This window comes from Eumetopias jubatus, unplaced genomic scaffold, assembly GCF_037043125.1.
Source record: "Eumetopias jubatus isolate StellerSeaLion01/CBP00866 unplaced genomic scaffold, mEumJub1_p1.0 scaffold_6, whole genome shotgun sequence".
NCBI lineage: Eukaryota > Metazoa > Chordata > Mammalia > Carnivora > Otariidae > Eumetopias > Eumetopias jubatus.
In genome coordinates this window covers 16,454,517-16,472,286 of record NW_028274812.1, presented here as the reverse complement: position 1 = coordinate 16,472,286, position 17,770 = coordinate 16,454,517, and positions in this window count along the sequence as shown.

Genomic DNA, 17,770 nt, shown 5'->3' with positions numbered 1-17,770 from the left:
TTTTCAGATGAAAAAAACCAAGGCGTAGAGAGATTAAGGAACTTACTCCAGGTCACTCAGATAAGGTGTGTCTTTCCTGCATTATAATCCCCATATACATTAGAGCCGAGCCTTTGTTGAACTCTTATGGAACAGTTGAGTCTATTGGTAGCTGAGTTTCGGGGAATTGAGGTAGGACCTAGGTCTACGCTTTGTGTAAATCAGTGAAGTGCGAAGAGCAGGAGTGAAAAGGAGATGAATAAGTATAGAGAGAATAATAAGTATAGAATATAGAATATTCTTTCCAGAAACTTGGCTGAAAAGGAAATGGGAAAGATGGGACTATAGCTGGAGTAGGACAAAAGGTCAACTGATCCCTTTTTAGGATGGGAGGCACTTGTGCATATTTAGAAGCAGAAAAGAAAGAGCAAAATGGGAGAAGGGTTGAAAATATAAGAGGGAAAGGGAATCATTACAAGATCTTCTGCTGGAGTCAGGAAGGAGTGGAGTTTAGAGTATAGGTGGTGTAGCCTTTGGACAGGAAGTGGCATGGCTCCCCCAGGGGGCCTACAGAGAGGGAGCAAGGGAAGGTGCAGGGCTTAGTAAGCTGACATGATCTCAGAAAGTTGATCTAATTCACACCTGACGACTTTAGTTCTCTTGATAGGACACATCTCTGGCCAAGGGTAAAGACTAGAGTTTGGATAGGGAATTAGAGGGCACAAGTAAAGATTTGAAACAGTGGTTCAGTGGTAAGGCATAAGAGGCCAACATGGGTCAAGAAAAAAGACTTTTGAAAGATGTTCGAGGTCCAACTGAAGGAGGAGACCAGGAGTTTGTAGTGGATCCAGCATATTCTCTTGTGGTTTGCTCCAGTGACAGCAGCATTAGCAACAGATTGTCAGACTGGTCCAGAGGTTTTGCTGGGCTGCGCAAGGGTAGGGGAGGACAGGGGCTTAAAGATCTGAGAAAGAATGTCGTTTGGGGATCCATCCTGTGGCCCAACGTGGATCAAGAAGTCAGACGAGGAAAGGGCTACTAGGTTGGGAGAAGTGAAGGGATATACAGCGGGCACAGTCAAGAGCAGGTGTAGGAGGGACGAGGCTGAGAGAATGTGAGGGTGTGGCCAGAGATGGGGGTCACAGAGCTTAGATTTCAGAGGTGAAACCATTCTGGGTGGTGACAAGGTCTGGGGTGTGAAGATACACCGGGTAGCAGAAATGGAAAGGAGAAGAAACCACTGGAGAGAAGGCCATCAAGACCCTGAGGATGCTCGGGCGCCTGGGTGGCTCAGTTGGTTAAGCGACTGCCTTCGGCTCAGGTCATGATCCCGGAGTCCCGGGATCGAGTCCCACATCGGCCTCCCTGCTCAGCGAGGAGCCTGCTTCTCCCTCTGACCCTCCCCCCCCCATGTACTCTCTCTCTCTCATTCTCGCTCTCTCAAATAAATAAATAAATCTTAAAAAAAAAAAAAAAAAGACCCCGAGGATGCTGCTGTGTGTGTGTTGTTCACATGGACACTGCGGTAACCAAGAACTGGTGGCAGGACCTGAGACAGAGAAGAAGCCTGTGGTCTTCGCCTCTAGGAAGGTGGGCAGTGACCAGGATGTCCACAGAGGGCAGCAATGAGTCAGGTGGCAGGAGCCGCCAAGGAGGCAGCCTTAGCGATGGGGAAGTGGCAAGAATCCAGCAGAAGGGCCATGTGGTAAGTGCATGGGTTTGGGAGCAAAGTAAACATGAGTTCGAATCCCAGTTCTGCTTAGACGTTGTAGGACTTGAGGTCCTTTGTTTCCTCATCCCGGAAGCAGGGATAATAAATAATACATAGTCTGAGAATCCTTGTGAGAACCCAGACCACACATGCTGTGTTGGCAGCACAGTCTTGACCCACGATAATAAGCACCTGATAGAGGCAGCTTCCCTCTGCCTGGAAGGGCCCTGATTTTTCTAATTTATTGGAAGTCCTACTTTTCTATTAGGTTTCAGTTTCAATTTTTCAACTCTTCCCTGTGGAATCTTTTGTATTCCAGGAGTTCAAACTGCTCCTTCTCCTCTCTGAATTCCCCAAGAGGTCTCTGATTTTCCCCTGCAAACATAGTTCTTATAGGTCTCCACGTTATAGCTCTTTCTGGATGTTTTTTGCCCCTACTAGACTACAAACTTATGGAGAGAGGGAATAAGAGCTTACTTGTCTGTATTTCGACTAAATGATTAATAAGTACTTGTTGCATTTTCCCCCTTACCCTGTCAACATTATTCTAATCATTAAACTTACATTCTAAAGCCTTATAATTGATGAGGAAAAACACCAAAAACTTTTAAAGTTGCTGACAAAAATCTTGGGGCCAGATCCCCTAAACACAGAGCCTAAGGACATGAAGAGAAAGATTATGAGAGCACACCCATGAGCTGTAGCTTTGGGTGGTTCTGGGATCAAAAGATTTCCTGTGACAGCCAAGTCATTCATAACCTTAACTGACTGTAGAAATACATTCTAAAATCAGTCAGTGCATTACAACTCAACACATATGTTTTATTTTAAGCCGGTGGTTTAATTGATTGTCCAGTGTACCTTAAGCCGTATAGAAAACTCCATTCATTTCAGGTAAAGGAGACATTATGGAATTTTATTCTGTCTTACTAGAATCTGCAAGAATGCCCTGAAGGACAAAGATCAGATCTTCATTAAAATCTTCTTAACACCAAGTATGCGGTTGCACAGGGCAGCCTCTTTCTCCCTGTATACACATAAAAAGCCACAAAAAGGAAGGAACTGCTGATACAACATGGATGAATCTCAAAAACAGCATGTTGAACAAAGGGAGCCAGACACAAGAGTAAACACTGCATGATTGCGTTTGCGCGAAGTTCTAGAAAGGGCAAAACTAATCTACAGTGACAGAGCACTGGCTGTCTGGGGGCTGGGGAACGACTGCAAAGGGGCAAGTAGAACATTTTGGGATGATGCAAGTAATCTGTATTTCAGTAGGAGTGTACGTCACCTGGGTACATGCATTTGTCACAATTCATAGAGCTGTACATTTTAAATGAGTGCATTTTATTTTAAGTTATACCTCGATAAAGGTGATTTTGACATAAAATTTTTAAAAATTTGAATATAAATTGTGTCCATCTGACCAGTTCTCTATATACCAGGACCGCCTGAGAGCTGGTATTACCAGCAATGTTTGTAGACAGTGGAGGAAGCTTATAGTGAATTAATTAAGATGTTCTAAAATGTTTATTTTAAGTGACAGTAACTTTCTGAGATGGAAATTCTCCTTTCTCTTCCAATTAGACCCAAAGATATGGAGGAAGCCAACTACCAAGCATGGATGAATGCTTTCCCCTAACAAGGTCACGTGTATGGGTCCTTCCTCATGCACGGCAGGCACAGGCTGGATGGAAGGCTTCTGTGGGTGCTTTGGGAGCAAAACTGCGTTGGAGGACCCACAAGTTCAAGAGCTAGAAACAAATTCCCAGGCATTCTGTAACACATTACACACAGAGTGGTTGAACTGAGCCATAATTGATAACAGCTGAAAATTAGAAAGCTGGTTCATAACATCTTCGATGGGTGTCTCTTAAAATTTTTCTATACATGGATCATCCGGCTAAATATAATAGAGACTTCATAAAATTTGACCTTAGTTGGTTTAACAAAGTTTTTTTTTTCTTTTTTTTTCCCCACTTAAAAAAAAATCCTCTCATTGGTGGAAAAATTCTCTAGTTCTGTGTCTGAAAGAAATCCCTCTGTTTGTCCAGGAGGCTTTAGTCCAGATACCACCGAGAGTTGCTACCCAGTTGGTGCAGATCAGGGTGGATGGGCTTTGGCCATCTGGCAAGTCTTAATTTCATCAGACACATAATCTGGCACTTTATAAAATGTTGTTTTCTGTGCTACCCAGTGGGCCTCATTTGTGTTTTATTAGTGTTGTCTCCTAAACTAGAGAGCAAAGGATCTCACTTTGTGTCTCCCAGAATACTTGCCACTCTCAAATTTGGCCCCTGGCCCCATAGTGCTCTATTTTTAATGAGTATTCTATGCATGGTGTCACCTCAAGCCCCCTACCTGAAGCTTGACACTTGTCCCCACTTACCTGCCTCCAACCTTTACCATGCTGCTTTCTAACATCCTGAGAACATACTTCTCCTTGACTAACCCAACCCTAGGACTCCACATTTCTACACAGTCCCCCAGGGGCATGTCCCTCTTCTGCCCCATCAGATTGCCCCAGTCAGATGGCATGAGGCCCACGTCTTTTCCTTGAGGCTGCTAGCGCTCCCCGTACACACCTTTATTCTCCAAAGACTTGGCGTAAACAAAGGTTGGTTACACGTGGCTGCGAATATGTGTACATATATGTAGCTGCGAACACCAGAGGGGGTCCCAGAATACCAACATACAGATTTAATTTTAAAAAAGGGATATCACCTGGCTGTAATGAGTGCCTGTGAGTTTGCTTACAGCCGGCGTCCATACCCAGGTGTGTTTGCTGATCCTGTACACCCCAGCAGTCTCCCCATGGTGAACTGAATCATACCAGGCAGTTACATTCCTGCTTCCCAGAGGTCCTAGAAGATCTGCGTTTGGAATAGCTCTCAAGTCCCCACACAGTGCAGAGATGCTCTACCTGGATGTTTTTCTTTTTTCAAAAAGGAATCTTCTCTCTCCTAATGGAATGTATTCAGAAATTGATTCTGATTCTCAGTTCTATCCTGGCCGTCTCACCTACAAGGCAGATATATAGTCATTTTCTCTCCTCAAAAGCCTCATTTCCACTAATTTTAAGGATTTCGGGAGTTGATAACCACCATCCCAGGAGAAGTTATCTTCCCTCTCGAAGAACAATTAAGATGTTTTCTTTCTCTAAAAATTAGAGATCATCAAAGATTCTTTCTGCTCTATTAAGAGCTACATTATAAGAGATACTATATAAAATATAATATATAGTGCATATTATTATTATTATGTATATCATTATTATGGATATTATATATTATACATAGTATATATATAATATATATAACCCTGAAATAGCTGCCGTTCCCGAAAAGAAGAGACAATTTCGGGTTCGCTGACTATCAAACACAGTTGGGAGGCAGGAATAAAATAAGAAACATCTCAAAAAGAGCAGGACTGCTTCCTTATAGTGTTTGACAATGCACAAGTGCTTACAAAGAGAAATGTGTGGAAGAAATTAATCATAAGGGCAGAGACCTTTGCCAAATAATTTAAAACCATGACATTTGGTGGTTCTTCCATAGGATAAAAGACTTTAACGGAGATGTCACGCCATTTTATGATGATCTTGACTAGCAGACATAAACCAAGGAAGAAAAGTCCTAACAGCAATTGTAACCTAGCAATTCGTCGAGATGAGGACTCCAATGAGTGCTTTGTGGGGTTTTTAGAAGACAGTGTGGCCACTCTCATCAGTTCACAAGACAGTGTGGCCACTCTCATCAGGTCACTGTACATGCAATTCACCACCACCCAGACAGCGGGGAAAGCTGCACAACTGTTTACTAGAGCAGAAAAGAGAAAATATTTTTCTTTTCATGCGAGATGGCAAAGGAATGTGATCATTCTGAAAGCAAAAGGATTTTTAGATGTTTCTCTTTTCTCTCCTATGAAGGAAGCATGAGTATGGGGAATCCAAACAAATGTAGAGCCAAATAATTTACTATTATTCCAAAGATGTCTTCTGTCCATATTCAAATAAAGGTGTGTCTTAGGTCCTAGGAATTCACATTTTTCCTTGCCATAATCATTTCCATACAGGCATAGAGCCTTGTTTCATTCAATCAGGGCTTGGTGTCTGACAAAGGCTACAAGTTACACCTTGTTGGAAGACATGGTTATCATCTCTCAAATGTTAGGATTATAAACTGAATGTACCCATGTTCCTTAATAATCTAGCATAGCCCTGAGATTCTCCATACGCCCTTCCTCTCAGCCCCCACATCTGTATGGTAAAGGAGAACTGAAGTGTATGACCTTAGTCATGTGACCTTAGTCCTCTTTAATCCAAATGGCTCCAAGCTCCTCTCATCCTCCAGTCCTGGCTGTGCTTTCTCACCATTTCCATTCTGACTTTATTCTTCTAATTTGACCCTCTGTACAATGCTCCTACCCCATGTCTTGTTTCCTTTCAACAGAGATTCTGATTCTCCGTCTCGGCTGCCCTCCCTCAAGAAACACCCCTTCCAAACTGTCTGCTTTAGACCTTCCCGTTTGAGGTTTATCGTTGCCCTTTCTGTCAAAATATGTTGTAAATATATATTTGTCTGCTCATTCTGATCTTTTCTGGAGGTAATGAGTACAATTGATTTATTGTAGCATTTCAAGTGGGTAGAAAATTATGTAGACTGAAAACAATTGTATTTTTCCAACTTTCTCCCTAGTAATGTTTACTATTTGGCTTTTTTTTCTTCTTCTTCTAGTTCCAGCAGATGAGACAGGGTCATTTCTGTGTATGAATTAACTTGCACATACCCCCATGCAAACTCAACCCTACTCTTCTGGCCAGTCTGTGAGTCTCTGGTGATCTTCTGGTTATTAACCTCAGATCAGCATTTGACTTGTATAAATATGATTAGTACCATTTGTAAACTTTGAAAATTTATTGTTCATCTTCTCTTCTCTTTCTAATAAATATGTGAAAAATTCTAAGGTTCCGTTCCAACATCATTTCCATTTTTAAAACCTAGCCTGCTCTTGGGAAAGATTCCAGTCCTTTGATCAAACAGTCAATCTACTAGAGTTTACTGAGAATGAGCATTAATGTGCGCAGGATTGTGGAGATCAGGAGAATATTTGTGTCTGACCAGCTTGTCGAGACTGGAAGTTTGAGTCATAGCTTTTGGCCCATAGGGTGCTCCTGAGTGCCTGCCTAGGGATATAAATAACACTGATGGTTCAGCAGTTCTCTATGAAGCACAGTGTTCCTATAAAACTGAAGCTGCATAATTTGGTCAATAAGTCAACAATTTCATTCCACTCCTTCCTAATGGTTTAATTTCACCTCTTCTGTTAATAGGTCTACTATACCCTGTTTATCCACTTACCCATTTCAAAAGACAATTTGGGAGTTAGCTTCTCCCTCTAGCTTTTTCTCCAAGGGTAATTCTGGAGAAGAGCACATTCTTCCTTGCCTTTAAAAAAAAAAAAAAAAAAAAAGTCAGAAAATGAGCAATTAGCAACATCAAGTGCCAGCACTGAGTAGCTCCTATTCTTTGAACAGCCTTTTAGTATTATATTTGGATCCCCCTGAAAGGATCTTGTCCTTTGGTTGGGAAGCTAGCCTGATTTCTGATTGTTCCTGACCTGGAACATATTCAGAAGTTCTTTCTTGGGCCAAAAAAGCGACATCTCCAGCCTCCCTGAAGCCCCTGACGACACCAGGAAAGCTCTCTGCATTTTCTCAGAAGACGTTGTCACTTAACCTCCACAGAGCATTTCCAGTTGAATCCCCTTTTTTACAGAGTGAAATCAAACTGCAGGGTGAAGTCATGGTTAAGACTGTGGGCTCCAGAACCAGGTTACCTGTGTGAATCTGGGCTCCGTGTGACCTTGGGCAAATTAACTAACCTATTGCTGTTTCCCTTTCCTCTGCTTGAATGCGGATATAATAATAGAACAGCCTCTCAAAGGGCTGTTCAGAGGATAAAATGAGTTAGTATAGATGAGATGCTTAGAATATGGTAGTACACAGCAAGTGTTAATTGTTGGTATTAGCTCGTATGAAAGAAAATAGAGTATATCAATTGGAAAACCACTCAACTCCTGACACCAAACCTACAAACTAACTTGCATGCACTTATATCATTTTCTCCTGTTTCTCCATTCTTTTCAGAGGTTCTTTTAGGTTGCCTCAGGTTAATTCTTCCCCTGTGCTTCAGATACATCCCATGACCCCTTACTTTCTCAGGGACCTAATTCATTATACCCCTCACCCTCTTTCTCACTTCACGATGTGGAGGCCTGGGAGGTCTGGGTAAGGTTGTGGGGTAGTCCTTCCTTAGGTGATGTTTTATGAGAGTGCTGTCTTGTGTGGGCAGACAAGTCGTGTTGGGGATCTTAAGAGGGATCCTTGAACAGATTTTAGAATTTCAACTTTCTGAACTTTCAGGCTTCCAAGACTTCGGTTTGATAAAGGAAATTTGTCTAATCAAAAAAATTTTTGTTGTGATTTTTAAAATTGGAATTGGGAGGCGCCTGGGTGGCTCAGTCATTTAAGCATCTGCCTTTGGCTCAGGTTGTGAGTCCAGGGTCCTGGGATTGAGCCCCGCATCAGACTCCCTGCTCTGCGGGAAGTCTGCTTCTCCCTCTCCCTCTCCCCCTGCTTGTGTTCCCTCTCTCTATGTCTCTTTCTGTCAAGTAAATAAAATCTTTAAAAACAAATAAAAATTAAAAAAAATAAAATTGGAATTGAGATTGCACTGAATATATACATCAATTTGAGGAAGACTAATTTCTTTACAATATTGACAATCCATGAACATGGTATATCCTGCCAATTTTTCAAGTTTTTAAATTTTTATCTTAATAATGCTTATTTATTTACAAAGAAGTCTTGCACATCTTTGTTGGATATATTCCTAAGCATTTTATATTTTTGACACAATTTAAATAGAGTCTTTTAAATTATATTTTCTAACTGTTCATTGCTGGCACATAGAAATTATACTGATTTTCGTAGTTTGTCACAAGGTCCAGCTCAGTCTTAGCTCTATATATTCTAATAATATATTTGTTGAATATTTTTTTGGATTTCTACGTAAATATACATATAATCATGTCATCAATTTTATTTCTTCTTCTTCAGAACTTGTACATTTTGTTTCTTTATTTTCCCTCAATACACAGGCTTGAACCTCCAGTGTAATCTTGAATAGAAATGATGACAATGGGTATATTTGTCCCTTTCCCTAATATTATTTTTCTAATATCATTTTCTCCAATATTATTTCCTTGGTTAATTCCAAAGAATAATAGTAGACTTACAGACTATTAGAGTGGGGAAGAAACTTTGAGGACCATCAGTTGAGACAGCAAGAGGTGAATGGAATTCCTTAATCGTTCAATGAGAGTGAACAGGGATCAGAACCCAGATACTCTCACTTCTAGTTTAGTATTCTTTTCCCTATAGCCAAAAACCTCTCTGGAAAAGGAATACAATTAAGACAATTTCTTTTTATCTCCTGAAGTTAAGGAGTGCTTGAAGTTAAAAGTTTTTAGAGTTGAATAACGTGTGGGCTATGCCATTAACAAAGCTGCCACAGCTAGGCCAGAAACAGGGATGCGTCATTGGCAAGTCCAGCTCATTCCACTAAAAGCTCCAGGCCTATTTCACCTCCAGAGAGCTTCCAGAATGGGCAATGGTCCTACTTGATTTGAGATTCTGTAGTAATTTCACTGACCTTTCCTCTTGATCCTATGTCAATCTGTCCTGGCACCACAAGAATAGTTGGTGTGAACAAAGCTGTTTATACACCTATTCTCCTTCAGCCTGATTTCCCATGAGATCAAAGGAAATGATTTTGTCCAGTTTCCTCTTTTCTCTTTGGACTTAAATTACTGGCAGAGCATGACCAGTGAAACTTCCACCTGTCTCTTGCCATTGTCAGCACCTTCAATTCCATGACTTCACTACTCCTCATAACCAGATTGATGATCCCTGCTGGGACTTAGTATGTCAAGAGTGTCACCGACGGCGTAACTGACTGATTTTGAGACGCCACCGCAGAAGGCAGTATACGTATCATACATAGTGATAGACCTTTAAGAGTTTATAATCTAGTTGCAGAGACAAGATTAACTCGCATGAATTAAAGAGCAATAAATGATAACATACATATAATCTCTATTAGTAAATAAGTATACAAATACATATATCAACATAAAAATAAATAGCCCCAGCCACTGAACAAATTCAAGAGTATTAAAGCCTGTGCCCACAGTCCTGACTTCTATATTGCAACTGCTCCGACACATTCCCACACATTGTTACCCCTCTGTCATCTCAGCTCCAATTACTGGTTCTTTCTTCCCCCTCCCCCACCCAAGTCATTAAGGGAAATGTTTGCTGTGGGTATTCTTGTTGGAACTTGGAATGTACTTTACTCCGGGAAACAGTGGTTAGGAATGATGTAAATACTTGAGCCACGTTACAGGTTAAATGAGCTTTTGTGAATGGACTGTAACTATTTCTTTGGGAAAGCTGTTCTAAATACAAAATGACCTGCTTTCGAGTGAAGTTTCAGAACACAGACTCTTCTTTAAATTCCAGATACTCAAAACTAAGCCCTCAGGAAGGATGTCCTGCCAATACCACAATGCTCTCCTTCATCAGCAGTGTTGATTGTCTTATTGTATACCTGCAAAAGGATAAATGTGGATGTAATGAGCAATAGAACATGTTCTTTAATTTCATGGAGACTAGCACTCTTCAGGTCCTCCTGTACAAAGGCAGGAGGGTTAAAAGCATTTCTGGAGAACTGAGAATGGATTGCACATGCTTTGTATACAATCATAGCTCTCAAGACTGCAAAATGAACATATTATCTTAGTTTGCACCCTTGGCCTAACCTGAGGAAAACAGCTTTGGGAATAGATGTTGTTCATAATCCTGAGGCTGCTAAATAATAGAAGTCAGAACTGAGAAGGACAAAACCCCAGTGTGGTATTTGGCAGTGCTACTCCAATTGTGGTCCATGGACCAATTGTGTCCACCTCATTTGGGAGGTTGCTGGAAATGCAGATTCTTGGGCCCACCCAGAATCAGAATCTCTGGGGTGAGGCCCAAATACATGGGCTTTGACAAGTTTCCCAAGTGATTTTTACGCACAGCAAAGAGAACTGGTGCTAAGTTTGTCTTCTCTCCACTCTGTGGAACCAGCATTGGTAGTAGCTGCCAGAACTTGTAAAAGTCCCATAGCCCTCATAGGGGCCCCATCTGATGGGTCCAACAGTCCCTGGAGCAAAGAGCATGGCACAAACAGGCACCCAATACTTGGGAAATGAATAAATGTAGTGCAGCCCATGTACATTCTGCTTCTCCTTACGTTCTATACACTTCTTGCGATCTGTTTTACCCCCCAATTCATACGTTGAAATGCTGACCTCAGAAAGTAACCATATTTAGAGATAAAGTCTTTAGTACCTCAGAAAGTAACCATATTTAGAGATAAAGTCTTTAGTACCTCAGAAAGTAACCATATTTAGAGATAAAGTCTTTAAAGAGGTAATTAAGTGAAAACACAGTCATTAAGGTGGACCCTAATCCAACAGACTGTGTCCTTATAAGAAGAGGACGTTAGGATGTTAGGACAGATGCACACAGAGGAAAGACCATGAGAAGACAACAGGGAGAAGATTAACAAAGAGGGAGTCCTCGGAAGAAACTGACCCTGCTGACACCCTTGATCTTGAACTTCTAGCCTCCTAGAACTATGAAAGAATAAACTTCTGTTGTTTGAGCCATCCACTCTATGATAATTTGTTACAGCAGCCCTAGCCAACGTGACGCACCTCTGCCCTCACGCACGGGGAAAGGTTTATACAGAGCTCTACCCAAAGTAATTGCCAATTCCTATAGCAACACATCGCTGGCCTTTAGAGTGGGGATGGTGCATGGGATTTTCTGTGATGGGCCATTTGTGCAGAGTACCTCTGCCTGATGCTGACTCAGGTGAGAAGGTGCTCCTCTGTGCTGTCATGTCCAACCGGGGAAGGAGGGCAGCATCAGCCTAACACTCAGGGTTCCAGTGTTTACTACTAACTACGCGTGTGTCTGAGGGCAAATGCCATCACTCTGGGTCTGTTTCTTCATGTGTAAAATGGAAACATTCATGACCTTCATAATGTCAATAATTCTGTCTTTTACAGGGATGTTGAAAAAGTCCGGGGGCGGGTAACATGAGTGAGAACATTAAAATGCATTGTTAATGGGAGGTGGGGTTGTGGACTATTGTTTTCACTTTATTAACAGAGCTATTATTAGCAAACCTGCTAGTTCTACAGCTTGGGCGGAACAACAGCTGGGAGCCCGCAAAGAAGCATCTGCTTCCCTGAGCTCCGTCACCTGGTAGAATGGAAGGGCCTTCAGATTCAACCCAGCAGCCACATGTTGGAAACTTGCCAAAGGATCACGTAAACATATTCGTATTTCTGTGATCTGTTTGTCACTGCACACTTTTATCTCGACTTTAGTGTGTGTCCATGTGCATGTGACCAAGTTAACTCATCTATAATTGGGGCTCCCTCTCACCCATGTCCTTAATTTAAATCACATTCCTTCCTACTCTCATTAAAGAATGCTTGAATCTTGGATCGTTAGGAGTACAATGTGATTGAAGATAAAGGCCCCTTATTTCTGAGTTTAGGTCATCAGAACAAAGAAATCATATCAAGGGCTCTGGTCAGCCAGGAAATGGGGCAGATTGAGTGCTAAATGACACCAGACAAAACAAGGGGATGTTTTGAGAGATCATTGGTGGAGTTTAGACTCAAAGACTTCTATTTAATTCGAACCACATAACAAATGATGGTGATATCATTAAGATAAATATCCCACATGGGCCACCCCTTTCCCTCCCATATCATAGCACTGACATCATTTTTGCATATTATATCAATGGCATTTTCATATTCCGCTGAAAGGTCACAATTATGTCAGTAATGAGATGCAGCCCCCAGTCAAGCTGTTCCAAGACACCACCGCCCATTTCCAAAACAATTTTGAGGGCGGCTTCTCAGCAGTGTGAATTCCAGAGAGCAGATGTCTCCTTGGGTGTGAGCCACAAGTTAAGTTGGGGGAGCCTACTCCAGATCACTGTGGTCATTGGAGCTGCAGCCAGGCCACCTAGGAGGACACAGAGTAGCATGCAACCTCCAGGAAGATAGATAGAGCAGGTAGAAGGAAGCTGAAAGCTCAGTGGCACCATCTGTCTGGGCTAACCCCTAGAGTCCTTGCTAGTACAGTCTTGCTAGTTGTCAAACAACGAATCCTTAAAATGAGACTGGTAGGCATTATTGGTCTAAATGTTAAGAGCTCTTTTAAGTGAAGCGGAATTGCGACAGAGACCTGGCCCTGCTCCTTGCATAGGTGTGTGGCTTGAAGCAAATTGTCTATCCTCCCTGAGGCTTCATTTCCCCAGCTATAAGATAGGGAAGGCAACGATGCCTCCATGACAGGAGGATTGTGAGGATTGCCATGTAATGCATGTAAGTCAGCCCTCCATGAAAGCTGGCTGCTACTATCACCCTCTATGGGTATTTTAAGGTTGGGCTAAACTTGAACATCTGTAACAAAAGGGACCTACCACTCCTCCAGTCCCCTGCTGGGGCCGAAAAAAGGGAGAGTAAGGTGCATTTGACACTTGCTGAATCTGGTGACTTTTAGAACAGAAGGGAAGAGAAGGGCATATTTGTGAGCACGTATTGGAATCCTCAGAGGCTATGTAATCAGTTTCATGTCTTTATCTCTTTGTAAATGTGGATCTGTGCATGGGTCCATTCTGAGCTCATTTGCTAAGTCAATAAGATTTATTTTCATTCTCCATTCCGCTGTGACTACACACTTTTATGCTTGTATTAGCAACCCTCCCTTCACTTCCAGTGTTCAGTGACTTCTTCACTCCCAGCTGAGTCGGTTAGAAAGGGGTCTGTTAGATCACTACCAGGTTAGTGTGAATTAATGCAACATGTTGGCTCTCCCAAGAGGGGTTGCCTTTCAAAAGAGAATGCATGGGAGACAGGGGGATCTTTTCACTACTATATCAGGGCAATGACCTAGACATAGACTATCTGGATTTCAGCAGGGCAATTGACAAAAGCTCTCACAATATTCATGTGGAAGAGAGGGAGAAACATAGACCAGAAAAGAGCACAGTTCTATTTATAACTTGCTCAATGTCCCTGACCAAGGAATGCTTGTTAAAGAAAGAAGGCACAAGAGGATGGTGTCCCTACCGAAGGTCACAGGGCTCTTTCTAAAGCCACATCCTGGCCAACATTTTTATCAGTAACCTAAAAGAAAACACAGATGGCGTGTTGAACATGTTCACAGTTGGCTGGGTTTGTGGCTGATACATTTTGATGATCGAGACTATTCCATGCTCTTATTTGACCTAATAGCATGGCATAATGGACCCAACTGTTCTCCGTGACGGCCCACCTGCTCAGCCCAGGTGATGTGCCAGGCAGTTTGCACATATTATCTCTGCCCCTCCAAAACAGAGACTATTCTCTCCATGTGATAAATAACAAAATCGACGTTCATCATGGTCAAGAAACTTGACTGGACCCTACAGCAAAATGGAAGGACAGCGCTGGAACTTGAATTCAGATCCCTGTAGCACTGAAGTCGTTCATGACTAAGGTGAGTTCTACGCTTCCCTTTAAGAGACAAGTGTACATGGTGTACAGTGGAGGGAAGGCCTTCTAGCACAGTGATTGGCACATATAGACGCAGAAATATTGTGCGGAGAAAACCAGCCACAAGTAGGAAGAAGGAGAGAGGGAAGGATAGTATCTGCTTTAATCTGGGCTGGTAATCATGACCAGTGGGAAACAGCTGATAATATTTTGTTTGGCAAATGGAGACACGCTAGTTCTCTTCAAGTATTTACAGGGCTATTGCGTGGAAGAAATATGAGATGTAAACTGGGGGTGGTGGTGGTGGTGGTGGTGGTGGTGGATTTTAATTCAATGTGAACTGGAACTTTCTAAAGTAATGAGCACTATTTGTCCACACAGCAGGCTCCCTGCCGAGGTGCTCCTTGTCCCTGGAGGTCCCCAAGCAGGACCAGGTCACAGCTCACTGGAGGTGACAGGGATGAGCAGCAGACAGAAGGCCTCTACTTCATGAGGGTCGTAGTGGTATTTCAGATACTTCAGTGCCTGGGTGGGGGACACCTTTTGGAGCAGAGGGAGTTCTCTCCCTCCCGAAGTGTACCACACAGATTTCTGCCTTCTCCATGGAATATGCCGAGATTATAAGTGTGAGATAGAGACTGCCCTTCCTTTGACCAAACACCAGCAGAACAGTGGCCTCATTTAGTTCTTTGAAGGAGAGGGCTAAAAATTCCCTCAAACAGGCTTCTGGGGAAAAGAAAAACCCTCGAAAGTACAACAGGGGTGCTTTGGGAAGCACAAAATAGGCTTTGTTCTGCCTCTGCAGGCCTGTGCCAGAAGAGTAGTGAGCAAATGGAAAAACGTCCTGACAGACCATGTTTATCACCCATGCCATCTTGCACTATTCACAGATTCTTATACAGACTTTCTTGCTGGGATACTCATGCTCATGAACTTGAGTATTTTTTCTTTTAATGTTCAAGGCAGTAAACCAGGAAGAGCTTGAGACATCCTCCCGGTAACTGGAATACTAACAATGAAATGCACCAAGAGCACAGCCTACTTGATTATTTCCTAATTTTCTCTTTATGCTGGTTCCAGCCCGGAGACCCTGCCAGATGCAGAAAGCTTCCTTCATGGCCGCACAAATAGTTTCCATTTCCCAGCTGAGAGCCAGCATCCAAGAGGATCTTCTGATTTGAGACTGAATGAAACAAAAGATGGCCCAGAGCTTGACTACAGCCAGGAAACAGAGGCTCACAAGCCAGAAAACTTCTGCAATGTCCCAGAAATCCCCATGAGGCAGAGAGGGCACATTGGCTACTCTATGCAAGTAAGCAAGCTTGCAGTCAGTACAATCTCCCAGCTACTTTTCGATCAAAGATTTCTTCAGGCTTTTGGTGAAATTTTGCAAAAAATGCATTCCACATTATATTCCCCATAGTATGCCCTGAGTCTGACTCTCTTCTCATTTATTGTTATGGGACTTCATAAATTCATCATCCAGTCATTTGGTTTTTGATTTACTTCTTTCATTTATTAATTTAGCAAACATATATTGAGCATCTCATAATTCATTCATTTCTTTGTTATTTCTTGAGCACCCATCACCAGCAAGAATGGGGTTGGGTTAAGGAGATGTATACAACATGGTTTCTACTCAGTAGCATTTCCCTCATGCTGAACCCTCACTAAATGCTCTGCACTTTCGAAGAGCTTTCGGTTACATGGAAAATGTTCTCAACTATGTATTTCCAATTCTGGCTGCTTTCCAGAGTTGCCAGATTTCAACATGCCCACTAGATTCAATTTCATTGGGAACATCCCGCTGACAGCTGCACTTCAACATGGTCAAAAGTGAACTCGTGCCTTGCTCCTCTAAGCCTGCTCTTCTCTGTGACTTTCCATTTCTGTTCAATGTCACCATCTTTGCATTGCATGGGCTCAGGCTAAGATACCTTTGAAGTTCCTCTTCCCTTTACCCAGGACAATAGTGACTTTCACCTCCAAAATGTCTCTCAAACATTTGTTTTTTTTTCCATTTCTGTGGCTACTATTCAAGGACAGGATGGAAACTCAGCAGTTCTTACTTGGACTATTGCAATAGCCTTTCGACCAGTCTTCCCACCTTCGTATTACCAAATTCTGGTCTATCCTGAGCTTTGCCTCCAGAATAACCTCCTACTCCCATGTCCTCTGTGCCCACCCAAACTGGTCAAATACCCTTTGCCACATATTCTCTAGGCTGTCCTGTCTCTATGCCTTTTCTTATGCTGTTCCCTCTGGCTGGTGCCCCCTTTCCAATTTCTGCCAGCAGAACTTCTCCCAGATGTAGTCTTCTAGCCCAGGTCCTCCATGAAAACTTGACCGCCTCTTTGGTGACAAGTGCCCTCTCCTTCCTTGAATATGATGGCATCTCATGTCCATGCAGCACTGCCTTAGGTCCCATCTCCCCTTCCAGAATCTGAGCTTCATGACTTCAGCACTCTGCTAAATAAATCATCGAAATGGAAATGTTACTTTGCACGAGGGGGTAAATGGACCATGCCTTTTTCATGAAAAGGAGTGAGTAGAGAATGAAAGATCAAAGGTACTCAAAAGGAAGTGTTTGGAAGAAGGACTTCATAGAATAGAAAAGAACTGAATCAAGGGAGAGCATTTTGTTCATTTTAGACCAGAGGTGAAACATCTCTTTTTTCTGACCTCTCAGGGAAGGATGAATGGTTGAGGAAATGTTCAGGTGGTGATGAGCAGTGCTCCTGCTCTGATGCGGGAGGGTACGGCAGAGTCAGAGATGCATGTGCTTCGTTCCGTGGTCTGGGGCAAGTCACTCTCCAAGCCTATTCCATCCTCTATGAGATGGGAGAAGAGCAGTGCCTATGCATTTGCTGCGAGGAGTATATGAAATAATGTATGGGCTTAACACAGAGTCTGGCCCCACACTAACAAAAATTGGTGTGGGTACTTGCTACATTGTGGCCCAAAAGGGGTGGAGCTGAAAGTTCTGGATTCTAGAAATAGCAGAAAGTGTACAGGAGATGTAAGTAACAAGCTGCAATAGCGGATGTGAAAGTTCAGAAGAGGTGTGATCACAGATGGGGGAAGGTGTGCTTCGGCAGAAAAGGGAGTAAGAACTAAGACAACCTCGGCCTTTATCTAGGATGCTACAGATCGGGAAGAGCTATAAACTACCACTCTCCTGGGGTAGTCAGGGAGTTCCGGTGGAACTTAGCTGGCAAATGGCTATAATCAGAAACTGTTGTAGAGAATGACACAAACAAAAGTGGTAAGTTCCTTCCCTCCTGAATGCAGTTCCTTTGATTGCATCGTCAGTAAACGTTCTTTCTTAGTTCTTTCCTTCCTAGGACTCACCTCATCCTCCTCTATGGACTCTAAGACTGTTAAGTGGCACTTCAGAGTGTCCGAGGG